Source organism: Pyrgilauda ruficollis, unplaced genomic scaffold, assembly GCF_017590135.1.
Source record: "Pyrgilauda ruficollis isolate IOZ18807 unplaced genomic scaffold, ASM1759013v1 scaffold92, whole genome shotgun sequence".
Lineage (NCBI taxonomy): Eukaryota > Metazoa > Chordata > Aves > Passeriformes > Passeridae > Pyrgilauda > Pyrgilauda ruficollis.
In genome coordinates, this window is record NW_024531266.1 from 396,663 (window position 1) to 412,634 (window position 15,972).

A 15,972-nucleotide genomic window follows, 5' to 3' on the forward strand; every position below is an offset into this window, starting at 1 on the left:
TAAGAGTTCAGTGCCTCAAGGTGTGTCTTTTCATCTTAACCTAAAGCAAGCCAATAACTATTTCATTATGCAGAAGACTCTGATCCTGGTTGACAGGTGAACAAAGCCGGATGCTAGAATTCTTGGGAAACGCAGCATAGACATAGACTGTAAAAACAAGGAGGTTGCTTAATAGCTGGACTTGACAGGGTAACTCAAATGCTGAAAAATGCTCCAGCGCATCCTACTCTTTTAACATGGTAATGCACACACTTAAAGCACAATTCTGAGACAGAGTTTAAAAAAAAATAAAGGGATTCTAAGCTATAGCCATATAACCATAAAAAATAATACATAAATCTAAAAAGCATATATAAAGAATAAATATAATTGAAGTTATGTGGTGATGCTTTTCCTGTTTTGCTTTGAGGACTGCTATTAATATGAACATTTTCAAAGCTGGAAGGCTGACTGGAGATGGATAAATGGGTATTTCCTATAGGCCAGGATTTTAGAGGGGGTTTTGTCCATCAAATCATGATCAGTTTGCAAGCTGTCTGTCTTCACACAACATCCTTGGTGCTTGGGATACAGAGCATCAAAAAAACGCAGGCTGAAAATTGGCAAAACAAAGTATAATATTGACATGGTCAAAAAAATATCTACTGCCTTACCAGAAGGGAAATTTCTGCTATTCCTGGCAAAAAACAAACATCACAATGTCTTGCATATTAAGATGCAGAAAGAAGCTGTCATATCAACATAAATCTGGTTTGTTTCAATAAAGAAATACATTTTGATAAGAGGGAACCCATCTCCCACACTGCACAGACCAGACTAATATTACTGGAATACCTTCAGTAAGATGAGTGCAGATAACTCCTTTGGGAAGTGTCAGACAGTCTTATTTAGTTGTTATTCCTATGCTGTAGCATCAAACATTTTATTTGGATGCAATTACTGTATGTGAATTATCGAATTTCTCCTTTCATGTCTTCAAGATGAAATACATGTAGGAGCTTCCAGAAGAGAACTTTTGTTTTCTCAAAATGAAATTTAAACTAACCATCTTTGGAACAAGCTCCATTGTCCATCCTGCAGCACACTTCATGCAGTGCTGCCTCCTTCACTGCATGTGTGGCACCCTGTAAATCCCTGGCACTGAGACGCGATCACAGAAGATTACTGGGAGTTTTGAGGTAAAATTGCAAAAACTTATTTTGAATTATATTATGGGAAATGGGGGTAGAGGGGTAGAGTTTGTGGAGGGGGAAATCCCCATCAGACTCTACAGAATACCTTGATCTTTATTTTCTGGCCTTGCCTGGCTGGGCCTGTGGCTAGGTGTGATTTTGGACGACAGATGTGTTCCCTGGCCTCTGTCAACAACTGCCAATTCACATCCACAAGCAAAGAAAACTTCTGTAAGTACTAGCCCAGATCTTACTTGTATGTCTACTGTCACCCTGAAATAAATGGATGCATAATGGTGAGCCTAAGAAGCGTAAGCCTAGGTAGGGTTAAGCCCAAATCTGGTTCAGCTCAGGTAGGGCATGCCTGTAACCCAGCCAGACACCTGAAATTCTGCTCATTTTTATTGTGGGTTCTGCCATTTGAGCATTGTAGTCAAGTATGGAGCATGTCTGTTTGAGGAGAGTTGGGTGGTAGAGGTATTTGCCCTGTGTCAGGTGGTTCAGTGTAAAAGAACACATTCTGAGAGAACCTTTACTCTGACCTGCGCCTCTGGCTGTCAGTTCTGTTGCACAAGACCTTGCTGACTGGCCCTATCATATATCTAGACCAAAAGCACTTGCAGAGCATTCCCTTGCCAGCAGGTGCAGTGGCCATTTTAACAGGATAAAATTCTTAGGAAGATTTTGTCCATGTGTTATCTAAATCTTCAAGGAATTCCACAATTCCTACTCCTACTGAAGCCAGAAGATCCTGAGAAAGGATCATCCTGAAGAAAATGCTCCAGAATCTGAGTTACCTTCTCTGTGAACACAGTCTATTTTACAGTAAAAAATTACAAAGAAAAAGTAAGATTCAAGCACAGCTTTGCCTAGATGGTTTTAAAAATTTTAAAGTTGTTTAATTTTAATTTTTTTTTTAAATTTTAAGTTTAAAGTTAAGTTTAATTTTTAAGTGTTATTAGACCTTCTGAATCCTTGAGACATGCTGCACTGACTACAGAGCAAATTTGCTTGCAAAACTGTTTTTCTGCTGGGAGAAATCTGTTGCTTGAAGTTTGTCATAAAAAGTTTTTTGAAACCTGTGCCATCCAGGGCAACTTCACTTTAGAGGAAAAAGACCAAGTGACTTTCTAAACACATTTCCTCTGGGTAGTTTGTAAAGGAGGAATTTACACCTGAACTTGAGAGATCCCTTTGAACAAATACTGACATTTTACTAGGTGTTCCCTCAGGAAATCACTGCTTTAACGTACAACTTCAGCATCTAAAATCTTCTTGATAATGTCTCCTGTGAGAAATAGCTCGCATGGCTTTTCCTTGCTCAAGCTACTTCACACAATTACAGTGTGCTCACACCTGCAAACATCAGGTTTGCAGAGGTAATTCTCAGGTGAAGCCCTGACTCCACTGAAAATGCCAATTGCTCTATGCAAGTTTGACTTTTTGAAGAAAAGCAGCACAGACCTTTAAGCTATCACCTCTGGTCCTGCGCAGAGCTCAAGCAGACACAGTTCCAGGTAGGCACACTTCAGATTTTTTATCTTTAAGAGATTAAAGTATAGAAATAGATAAAGTACAATTTTACTTACTCTCAGACGTTTGACTAACCATGACTGCTAGGACAACCAGAACAGTGACAAATTTCACATCCATTCCTCCTGGGAGCTGCGGGAGCAGAGCAACAGAGCAGGTGGTGACTGCAGGACTAACACCTGACCCTACCTGCTGGCTGTTGGGGATGAACGTGCCTTGAAGCCCCACCCTGAGCAGCAGCTTGGCGCCAGTTCTGTCCTGGGTGGCACTATGGACTTCAGCAGGATTCCTCCTCTCACCTGAAGACGTGCGGTTCAGTTTTTTGCCAGATGGGAAGACAGGCTGTATTCCACACAGTTCCCCAAGAAGGTGCTGCCTTACAGCCAGATCCTCGCAGCCCCCTCACTGGTGAGGCTCTCCAGCAACAGACTTGCCAAGGGTGGGAGTACTTCAGAAACAAGTACTTGCAGGACTGAGGAGTAAATAAAAAACCCCCTCTGCTATTAGGTGTCACCTGCATGGAAGCTACATGTGCAAGGCTGTGGGCCAAACCTGCTGTAGGACAAAAAATACAACCTCAAGGAGACCCCAGCCTTGCCCTAGCTTTGTGTTTGACCTGGGCATTTTCAGTCTGTAAGGACCATGTTATTCCTGACACACTTGGAGTTCAGCACTGTTTCAAAGCTTCCAAACCCCTAGAAAGATTACTGTGTGGTTTCAGTCTGAACTGGGCACAGTGGCTGTAAGAGTAGCAAGCAGCTGCTGTACTTCACCACAGCCAGTGCAGTGCCCAGGGCTGAAATAGAAAATCAGTCTGGGAATTTCCTACACTATTCAACCAAGCTCATCTTTGCTCTGGCTCATTACACCATTCTTACTATTCCTAAATTTCCAGACCACAAGGTAGAATAAATTGCTAACTTCAGGAACTTTAGTCTATACTTACACTGTCTGAACACTGGTTTTGCAATTTCTTCTAATAATAAATTAATAAAGTGCAATCAACCTTTCTGGCTATCAGTGTTTTACTTCATAGCTGTTTCTGCTATTCACTGTTATCTACCAGGGTAAGAGACCAGGACAAATCCAGACTACTACACTTTGAAATAAAAGTCTACTGTTAAAATGAAAGAGAGTAGAAGATAATAATGTGTGTTGTTTAAAGTATGATTTTGAAGAAGTCATTTATGTTGAAATCAGCAAGTTGATTCATTGTCACCATTTAGATTATAAAAGCTACATCATCCTCGCCAAAGCTAAGACAGATCACAGCAGCTTTATTAACCTGAACCTATATAAGGACAAGACTATTAGCAGCATTATTGTTCTTCAAAGTAGCATGAGGAGGAAAAAACTAGATTAAAGGGAATACAGTGAGACAGGTGCTACTGGAGTAGCATGTTAAAGAAACAGCTTCAGTCAGTATCAGATTTTGTATTCCAGTTGATGCTGCAAATCAGGATGCTTTGTTTCCTTGCAGATAATTAATTAGTTTGTCCTGGCAAATGCTTCATGTGGGATGATATAGTTTTAAAGACCTGATACAGATTACAAGGGTCTTTCCACAGGGAGAGTATGGAGTACAGGGAGCTGTAGCAGTGATGGGGATGGAGGAAGAACCAAAGCACTTTGTGTTTCTTAAGACCTGTTCCTGTATGACAAGTTCTAAGTGCTCCCCAGACGTAACTCAGACATGCACACCTCCTATGCTCTCAGAACCACAGAGTAAATACATCTGGGTATTATTTTCTCTGCTGCTGGCAACAAACAACAGCACACTGAATAAAACTTATTTCCTTCAGCTTGAGCTCAAGTTTTATATCTTATGTTCCTCTGTCTTATGTTCATGGTGTCATTTATAGGTTCAGAATTAAGTAAATGGCCATTTACTTCAACATTGAAAGTGCAGCAAGGAAATTAGGATTGTGGCAGACCCGGAACATGCTTCCCACTTTATGGAGGCTATATAATGTGTCAACAATTTAAAATGCTAAATCTATTGGAACAGGACAAAATGTAAACTGGGGAAACAACACTGATTTATGAGACTGAGAAATTAAAAATAAAAACAAAGAGAACAATAGCAAATATTGTGCTATGGCTCCACATGAATGTGCAGGCAGCCATCCAATTTACAAAGGAAGAAGGAGTTAGCCAGAAATTCTTTTCCAAGAATTGGGCTGACAAGAGTTGACAGTGGCATTAGTTACAAGTATAGCTGAAAGGAGGCAAAGAGTTTTATTGACATATTGACTTGGATTGCATTCAAAGCTCAAATCAAAGCACTAACCTGCAGGCAGAAATTGTTGCAAATGAGAAGCTAGTCATTCTTCTATCCTGAGAAATAAAGTAAATTCTTTTTAAAATCCTTTTTGAAGTTCTACCTTTTATTTGTGAAAGTAGAATGGCTAGCAAGGCTAAAATGGGTGGATCTCTTAATCTGAGCCTTCAGTTTTTGTGCAGAGGTTAATGATTGTTTCTTCTACTTCAGTGTGCACTGCAATATAATCCCCTCAGTTATGTATACCTTTCTGCAGTTACTCAAGCCAAGGCAAGAATAAATGCTCCTTCCTTTACCCATTCCTTGCAGTCAAACAATGTTCTTTTGCCACAGGGGTGCTGATTGCTGAGGAAGACTAAGTCCAGTTTGCTAAATCAGGATAATTAATGTTGAAACAACTTTGGATCTTTACTGTTTCCAGCAAGACTTAATTTGATGAAGGCTTCTAACACATTGATAGATGCAATAGGCCTATCACAGTACTTATCACGCTATAAATGATCCTAATAACCAATTCACAGTAATAAATGCTTTGTCTAGTTTGACTTAAATAATTAAAGGACAGATTTCACAATGAAATATACTTTGGACTTCCTAGCAATGTCTCAACTGTTTATGTGCGTATCAAAACCCGAAACTGTAGCCTCCTCAGATATCCCCTATTCTAGACTGCATTGGCTGGCCCTGTGCCTATCATAAACCTCTGACTTTAAAATGGTTTGCATAACTCTCATTCAGCCTTCTCCATACCAGATATTTTATCTGTGGGTACTTCATTTTGGGGAAAAAAGGAGGAGCCTGAAAGAAAACTTTGGGCTGTGAAAATTATTAGTGCTTAATATGCAAATTCCAATGTGCAAGCCAGATTCAGTCCTCTGCCCAAGAGGGAGGGTATGGATACACCCACATGTCAGGAGAGCTCCCCACCAGCCAGCTAGGGCCTCACTGGGATCTATCTTACACTCAGCTCTACATCTTGTGGGCGCATAGAATAGGGAAGAAACTTGAGGAGGGACTGGAGCACCCATTCCCACTGCACCAGATGCATGTCCCCACAGATGATGTTCACATGCTCCTGCTGTGCTCAGCCTCCCCAGGACTCTCTGGTGACAGAGGTGCAGCATTTGCAGGAATTGCTGAAAGTCTTGTCTCTGTCTGTGCTGTTGCCTGGCACTCAGGGCATGGACGTCCCATTCCCTGACTACTAAATTTTGACAGAATAGGATGAAAGTTGAGTTCTTGGGAAGAAGATGCAGGTTTTTGTCCCGAAATGACATTTGGGGCTTTACAGACCAAGAAGGCAAAGGTGCCAACTCTGGATGAAGTGCTAAAATTTCAGAGAAATACCTACTATTTCCCACTGTCCATTTCAGTATGCTTTAATATGGGTATTTTGAATTCCATCTGGAGCAGCTGACACACAAGTCACATATACACCCCCAGTCATTTTACCTGAAGGTGCTGTATGGACTTCAGCTCTTCCTGTGGCAGCAATTATCAACACCAATGGAAACAGCACAGAGGAAGCCCCTACCACCAGCACACAGCAAAAGGGATTGTTCCTCACAGGGCACTGCTTTGGAGGCCAAACCACAGGAGGAAGAGAGAATGCTGTGGCACAGGTGCTAACAGAGAAGAGAAGATGACTGGCATTCAAAAGAGAAATTAAAATCTCTCTGAAGTGAGAACTATGAGAAAACTGAGGCTGGCATAAGTTCTGTGATTCTGCTCCTCTCTGAAAGAGTGAAACAGACTGAAGAGAAGGTGGTCATGCAAATATTGCAGACTAGAGAGGCCAACACCCAGAAAACAACTACTGCAGAAGCAAAGAGTACCATTTGATAGAATTCTCCTTTAGCATCATGTTGCAGATGTTGACTGGGAAGCCAACCCTGAGCAGAGCCCCAGGATTCACCTCAGAAACTTACTTCAAGACTGCCAAAGAGTACATTATTGCTGGTAAACTGAAAATCTTGGCTTCTAATAGCATGTTCCCATCATCTGAGATAGCCAAATTATAACCCTTTTCATACATCCAGTATAATATTTAAGGCTGACACCTTATTATGCAACATGAGAAGAAGGACCTAATTTATTGAAGCAATGAGCAAAAGAACAAACTGAAGACCCTTCCCTTCTCAACCTCTGTTAAAAAATAAAAAAATTAGAGGATTACAAGGTGAGTGCAGAAAAGAAAGAATGTCAGATGTTTTCCATGGCTGATTAGCTCAGGAGAAAACCTGATGCTGAGATGCACAAGCAGGAAATAAGTACATTGGGAATTGTGTTTTTGAACAGAACAAAGACCAGTAATTCTGCATGCTTCCTTATGATTTTAAAAATAAATGTATCTTCCTGAATACATAGCTGAGTTGTTCTTGAAACCAAATTAAAAAAAAAAAAAGACACTTACATGAGTGTCCACACAACCTCTTTCCAACTCTACCTCCCAGGAGACTTTGCCTTCTGTCATGACAAAGCTGGGTGCCAAAGGCCAGGTACCCCTAAGTTTCGGATTTTTTTTTTTTTTAATCTTAGGCCTTAACTGACTTTTTGAATGAGGAAGTGAGTCTATGATTTTGATTCCAAACGGCAAAAACCAAAATGGGGGAGGGACAGAAGGTCTACTCACAAACATGTGAAAGCTCATGCCCTACAGAGGCAGCATCTGACCACACAGGTTAGTGGTCTGGATCAGCAGGATGTTCTGTTTCTAACCTGCTTCTCCTGTATCCTAAAAAACTTGAAGATGTCTTTCTGGACAAGATGTATCCTGAGCATCTTGTTCTGATCTCCCTATCTTTTAAAACCCAACATTGTATGCATAGGATGATAACAAAAAGTGACAAATATTCAATGGAAATGCATTAAGTCAAGTTTTTAAAGAGGTTGCTGCTGTTTTTTACCAACATAAATACACAGAGAAACGTTCTGGTGTTCCGGTTTGTCTGAACGCGTTACGGTCAGAGAGGCTGACGCAGGACGAGCGCAAACAGAGCCGCAGACAAGGTTATACCAACACATTATGAGCACATTGCAGCAGCGCGTGGGGACAGCAGCCTTGCACCACTTTCACAGCGAACAAATGTCATTCTGACTCTTTTCTGACCCAAATTCACTCACTCTGGCAGTGGCCTGTGAAGTCACTACCAGCCCTGAACTATGATCTCTTGCAGCCCTTGTTTACACCAGGAGATTATATTTTGTTTTATAAACCATCATGTCCTCATGTTACATGTTTGTTATTTAGCTAGCACTGAGGCTTTTGTACAGCTTCACGTGACCTCAGGTGTGCCAGGTGACAGCAGTTGTGCCCTCACATCCCTGAGGCCTCTGAGGCTATGCTGCATTGTCAGTCTTGCACAGCATACTTGGCTATTCTTTAGAGCTGAATGCACAGTTTCTTTAAGACCAGTGGAGGCCAAGACTTCCTTCATGCTTTCTACAGCCCAGGCTAAGAAACGTGAGGGTGACATTAATGAAGGACCTTTCCTTCCTGAACAGGCCTTATGGCCCACTGCAAAACAATGTTTTCACTCAGTGTCTTTGCATAAATTTCCTATCAATGCCCATTCTGTCTCTGGGACTGTCAGGTAGCTTGGCACAAGTGGGGAAACTCACTATGGAAGGAGCAGTCATCCAAAACAGCTTCTTCCCCATGCCATTTTAATTTTTTTGGTTGAGTTTTTCCCACAGAATGGAACAAAATAACTTCAGTGTACAATTTCATCATGTATTATGATGAAACACAGTAGACAGGACTGCAGTTGGGTTAATTTCTACTGTCTCATTTAGAAAAAATTGGATTTTCTGTGCTTTCAAAAGAGGCCAGACTCTACCAACAACAGGACACAGAGAGAGTACATTTTTGAACAATAAAATAATGCATGAATTCAATATGGATCCTCTCCATCATTCTCCATGAGCTCATTGTCTCAGGAAAACATACTTAAGAAATTTTTTTAAAATGTGAATTTAAAGAAAAAGCACAAAAACCATGGGAGTATTCCTGGCCACTCTCTTTTTGGAATACCAGAAGCATGAATTTCACAAGTCCCTGGGATATGGGAAATGCCAACAATTTGAGAAAAGAACTACTCACTTGCATTCATTAATTTTAGTTTACATTTTTAAAGTCTGTTACTTGAATTTAAACAAGATTACAATCCCTTCCTCTATTTTAATATTTTTACAGTTAAATGTTACCTACATGATATAAACCAAACTATTTACATTGTAAGACTACTTGAGCACAGATTGTCCTACTGTTAAACAACATCTAACACAATGAGTGACTGAATCCTCCCTGCACTAACCCGGACAAATAAATTATTAATAAGGACGTTTTTAATTATATGTACTAATACGTTCCATGGCTCTTGCTCATTAATACTGGAAGGGCTTTGGTTGCTGAATTTAGCCTGCTTTTCTTTTGAATTTCACTTAAAGAAATGTGGTCACCAAATATTGCTCACTCACAGCAAAGGTAACATCATGAAACTACCAGACAGAGGCTGCACAGATGTAACAGAATTAATTTGATTTGTAAAGAGACACAGGTATAAATCAGCACTTTAAATGCCTTTTAGGTTATGTTAGCCACCTGAAGTTGGGCAAGTAAATTTTTTGTTTAATTTCATTTACACTCTAATACCACTGACTGCATGTTTCCAGCTAAGGATGGACCACCCTGAACTGTTCACTTCTTCCGAGATCCAGTCTTTGGGTTGCAACAGAAATCAAACAGGAATAAGAGACAAATCTTTCAAGTAAATGCTGACTCTCCTGCCATGGGGTGGTTCTGTGCCCTCCAGAAGGAGGACACACACTGTCTTCCTGTAATCTCTTTCAATGCCTGTTTTTTTTTCAAATTATCCAGTGGTTTCCAGTCCATCAAATACGTGGATGGAAAGAATCCTGCACATTTATATTTATTGAGTAACTTGGGGCATGGAGTTGATTTACTTTGGCAAGTGAATTTGATATCTTAGTTCCTCATCACTATTCCAGATCCTATTTCCTGGCACTGGAAAGTCGTTTGCAAAACCTGCTCTGTTTTTGTAGTTTTAAAACCCAAACTATTTCATCACTTTAGGTCAGCTAGCAGGAAGTGAATGGTACATACCATTTAACCATGAAACTCCAAGCTAGTCCTTACAGAGTTTGAAACAAGCTCCTCTCTAGATCAGTCTTTCTTGAAGAACTACATTTCATCATAACATTCTCCATTCAGATCTCCTTCTTTAGCTTCAAAGAATTTATCTTTGAACACACTTATTGGCTCAGCTACCCCATTTGTTCATATTAGACAATAAGCTTTTTTTCCTCCTGTAAACTAGTTAGGGACATAGTGAGATCGTGTAATTATTACAAAGCACATTGGGGACAAATTTGAAATGCTACCACCAGGAGACTCATGGAGATGGAGCACAGAAAGGACTAGCCATGGACTGGAGGAAAGAAAACAAGTGGCAGTGAAGTTTTATTTCTATAAAGTATGAAGGAATAAAATATTCAATAGCATTGAAATGTATTTTCTATTCCCATAACACCTCTGCTCAACTGTTTTGACTTTGAAACCCTAGCAGAAAGCCTTCAGAACACTGGTAAACCAGATTTTCTTCTGTATTTAACTCTACAAGTTCTTTCCTTCTGTGTGAAGCAGCTAAAGGCTGGCAAGTATGGCTAGCTTTGGGATAGAAAGGAAGCAGAAACAGCAAACACCCTTTGTAAACATGGCAGGATGCGAGCGTTTTCAAACATCTCCAAAGCAAAGTATTCTGTTGCCTCTTTTTTTTTTTTTACAAACTTGGAAAATTTTAGTAGAAGCCATTCTCATTACACTGAGAACATCAGTGTTTATTACCTCTGTAGATGTAATTATGTCAGTATGGAATCTCAGCTGAAATATCTCCAGCAGTAAAGGAACTCCTGCCAGGTTCCTTGAAATATCACCAGAGCCAGGGAAATAATTTGTTCTCTACCTTCAATCAGTAGTAATCCTTTTGAGAGGTGCTTCCCCCCCCCCCTCTTGGTATCCCCTACCATCAGCTGAGGAACAGAGCATTCTGCTACCATCAGGCAACTCACCTTCGCCTGTGCATTTGAAACCTTTCCCCTTGCAAGTAAGTTTGGTGTGCATGCACCCTGTGTAGCAATGAGGACAAGCCCACTCAAAGGCCAGTCCTCCTGCAAGGCAGGGAGGTGGAACAACTGGGTGAGGAAAAAAGCTAGAGCAAAGCACTTCTGTCTTCAGTGCTTTGTTTCCCAATAGACTTTTTCACACTATCAGTTACTTTTTTGCTGAGGAGATTCACGTAGAGTGTGTTATGTGAGCAATTTGGACACTTCTGATTAAGTATTCAGTGCATGCCTAGTCCAAGGCATTTTCCATGTTTTGTTGAATACCTTTCGTAACTGTGAGAGGTGAATGCTTGTGAATATGTGCCAAAGGCAAGAAGAGTTGTCCTCAACACTTTCAAAGCTTTCTATCTATTCACTAAAAAGAGGGGAAATGCTCACACTTGGTGACTAAGAAAACACATCCTTTTCTGCAAAGCTAATCCAGGCAACAATGAACTACAGAAATGTGCCAGCATTCCTCACTTTGAAACAGACAACAGGAATACACTAACTTGTAAATCAAGTCCCTGCTAAACTGGTTTTCTTATCTGAAATTAGTTTTCAAGAAATTTGATCATTCAACAAGATTTTCAGTGGCTGAAATTCATTGGGGAAAAACCCCTATTTTTTTGAAACTCATGATTTTCTTTGTAACAGAAGCAGGTTTTAACACTCACAGAAACCACTGAAGCATGAAGCCCCTTACAGCACATACTCAAGCCATGGTTTCCCTGTAACAGTGCAGCACTCGTTCTTTGCACTGAGTCTGCAGATGGCAGCAGCAAATACAGCCCAACCTCCCTGGCAGTGCTGCAGAGCAGTAGCAGGGGTTTCTAACTGCAATACATGTATATCATGACTGCATCAGGCGCTCAGCTTTTCTATACTACCACAGAGCTAGACTACCTCATTCAAGGTCTACTTAAGGAAACTTAAACAGAGCCTCTTCTGTGTCAAGTTTCAAGGGAGAAAAAGGTGCAAACTTTTAACAGATTTCATGTTCCTAGTCTAAGTCCCCATACGCTGAATCTAGAACAGTAACCTGAAGCAAAGATTTGGCACTGAAAACTTCAGCCATGATAAATATTCTCACGGAAATTGTGAAATCTTTCAAAGAGACACTCCTCTGTTTGGACAGTTGTTCACAGAATTGTCTAACTTTACAATAAATGCTTCATCTGCATTTCAAAAGTTAAAATTAATTTTAAAAAGCTGGTCATCCCTTTACTGAAATATGCCAGTCTAGAAGCAACTATAGCATCAGTGCCTCTTAAGAACTGCCTCTAGTTATTTCACATTTTTATGTTTACATTATTATGTTACGTGTCAAAGAACCCCTGGATAAAATAGTCCTTGAAGAGATAGTTTACTTCTCCAGCAAGGCAAAATCACATGAAGGACAGGAAGACAAGCCCAATCTACAATCCCAATTATATTAGTGTACCATCTAGTTAGAACATCTGGGATGACTGGAATGCAATTCAGTACACCAGAAGCATACATCTCTGTTAGGAAGATATATGTCGCATTTTAAGCACCATTGAATAGACTGAGAAGTCACACACTGAATACAAAGGGTCTCTATGATTGTTTACTACCAGACAGATGTGTATCACTTACATTTGCCACACCCAGCTGAGCAATCTGGTACACTGAGGCAGGAGGATCATGCTTATCATCCAACCTGAGTTAAATCAAGCAGCAGGAGTGTTGCCCTGATTTTTTAAGATTTTCTAAGCCTTCTGATGTTTGCATTCTTGTATCAAACTTTCTCACTTCCTGTAAACAACTTATTGTTTTGCATTCTTTTATGAAGGAGGAGAAACTTGATGGACTGTTGGTTTGTCCAGTGTCATTGGAGAGGTGGCACTTTCACCCTCCAATCCACTGTCACCTTTGAAAATCTACAAATGTTGGAGTCAGAAAATAAACTTCCCTTTTTTCTGCCTTGAGAGCAACAGTGTGTCTACGTCCTGTTGTCTCGTGTCCTATAGTGACACCAGGAGAGCACATGAAACACTAACAGTGTCTCTGTAGCCATATAAAGTTACTAGAAATACCATTTGGTCAATATTTATATAGATATTTAAGATGCTAAAGATGCTAAAGCATGTGGAACTATCTTTCACCATGGGGAAAAATTAAAAATAAATAATGTGCACACATTTTTAAAGTTCTGAGTGCCTCTGCTTTGCTTATTCATGTTGTACAAGGCATAAAAAACACTCACACAAAAGATGCTGGCAAAGCACTCGAACTTTCACCTTAAAAAACATATCAAATAGAAAGGAAGATCTATCTCCACATGGACTAATGAAACAAAAATTACTTGAGTTAAAAGGTTAAGGCTAGCTAGAGCATTTTGTGCCAACCCCCCCATGCCACAACCATGTTTCCACAATAAGACCAGGAAATAACTGAGTGTTTGTATCTACATATTGTATACAGCTACATTAACACAATGACACACATGATTTTGTTGGAAATACGTTCATAAAGCCTTGCTACTTGTATCTTACGGTATGCACTTGGCCCATAAAACCCTGAAATTTTTAGAGCAGTCACCACAAACTTTGCTTCTAAATTTCTGGCAGTAATACATAAAAAGGAGGTGGTTTTGATTATCAGCAATTTGAATGGAAATGTGAAACTAGAAGCATTGTACCTTCTAAATTCCTTATGTCAATATTATGTCCACTACCTTTCATTTAATTTCTTTTGCTGTGTTACTGTACTGAGCTTCTTTGGCTCATTTGTAAAAACTGATGTGAATGACTGGACAGCAGTTTAAGGAAATTACCCCACACCACGCAAGGAGCCCTTGCTCAATTTAATTTTTAAAGGGAAAAATGAAATCAAAGTAAGATTCAATTCCCTTGGAAACATAAGGAAAGCTGCTGGGATATTACTAACATCTCTAGGCCAAAGGAGTTGTTTCTGTGGTGGATATAGCAACAGCAACTTGGCTGATTATCCCTGCAACAGTTTCATGATACAAATCCAATTTAATGCAGATTGTTCACTTATATTTACTAAGACAAGTGTTTTCAGTCTACTAGTTTTGATTAAACAAATCTGTTTTCAAGAACTGCCTAGAAACCTACTGAATTCTTCCATCAAAAGGACAGTACAATCTCTTTTCTTGTTTTCAATATGTGAAGATTTCCTTGCACTAAAATGTTTCTTCTAAGTTGTAGCATGCCTGGTTTTCCCCAGTGAGACAAACACTTCTCCTCACTCCCGGAAAAACCAATACAAAATTAGCTGAACAAATGCAAAATTATTGTATGAACACAGAAGGAAAGATGTATATGTATCAGTGTGTGATACATATACACATATATATACATATACATAAACATATATATATATCCACACACACATATGTATGTATATATAAAAAATACAAGTACCATTTAACTTTAATTAATAGGAAAAAGTTTTAAATAACAGGTTTAAATAACTGAAACAGTTCTACAATGCAGCATTCAAATGCACAATTTGAAAATATAAATTAAAAAATTCAGTGTGGAGGGTGTAAAATTTGGGAAATTTTAAGAAAGAACTGAAGGCACCAGCTTATAATTTTGAGGAAAAGCATTGCTACTGGTTTTTTTTGTTTTTTTTTTTTTTGTGATGAACACAAAGGGTACTTCAACTTGTCAGCTCTTCCTTTGCTTCCATGCAAGGTCCGCCTGTAGCAGGGAAACAAAACCTAGTTTGTGGGCTCAAAATTACCAGCTGATCAAAGCTCACAATGTTACACTGAGAATACAAAATTTCTTCTGCCCTGAATAAATTTGCATAATTGACAGAATTTAGATTGGCTCAATTACACAAACAGACATGTACTCTTCTGATGCACTTCATCACTCAGCTTCATACTGACATTGATGGAATAAAAATGTATGTGTCCAAAATTAACTGTGACTGTAATTGTGTACTAACATTTCCTTCAGACAGAATTTTAACCCCTTCTCTCTCTTTCTGGAACTTCATTTCCATTAGCAGAAGAAATGTTCTTATAATAAGTCAATATCAGTGGCCTGTTATAAAAATTACTTCGGTTCAATTCAAACTTAGCATCATTTTCCTTGGGGCATGGGATCAGTTATGAATAATTCACTTACCAGTACCTTATTAAGGGCACATGATATAATATATACTGCACTGTAGTAAAAAATGATACCAACAATCGGGTGAAAATACAGATTAGATTTTAAAGTCGAATACAAAGCTATAGGAAACATGTTCACTCATTCTGTTAAGGCCACTAGGTAATTAGGAGAAACTTTATCTTATTTCTCCAGGGACTGGGGAGGAGAAACATTTTTCTTTAACTTGGGCTATTAGTACCTATTTTTTACAGCAAAAATCCATCAGAGCATGAAAAAAAAGCAGCACAGTTCTAACAAAGTAAGTCACAAAACCCCAACACTTAGTTCAACTTTTTAAGTTCAACTTGAAAATAAATGGAAAATTTTAAATTGGCATATTAAAAGAATCACTGAAAAACCTAATATTTTAGTGATATGTATCATACATTGTGCACATCATTAACTTGACTTTGCAAGCCATGTTTTGTGCAATTCATATGCTTTTTGTATTTTACATTTACCCATTACAGTAAAGCATGCAGCAAAGCACAAAGTCATTATATTTTTAGTATCTTGGTTTATTTTTGTTATGGTTTTGTTAGACATGGCATTGATGCATAGTTGGAAGCATCAGTGAATTTGAAATGCACATGAAATACTGGTAAGGAATTGTTGGGCAATTCACCTGCAGCAGGCAGGTGTTGGGTGAGGAGGTGTAGCAGGATGCTCTGCCTGGATGGCAGTAAAACAGCTGGAATAATGCCCT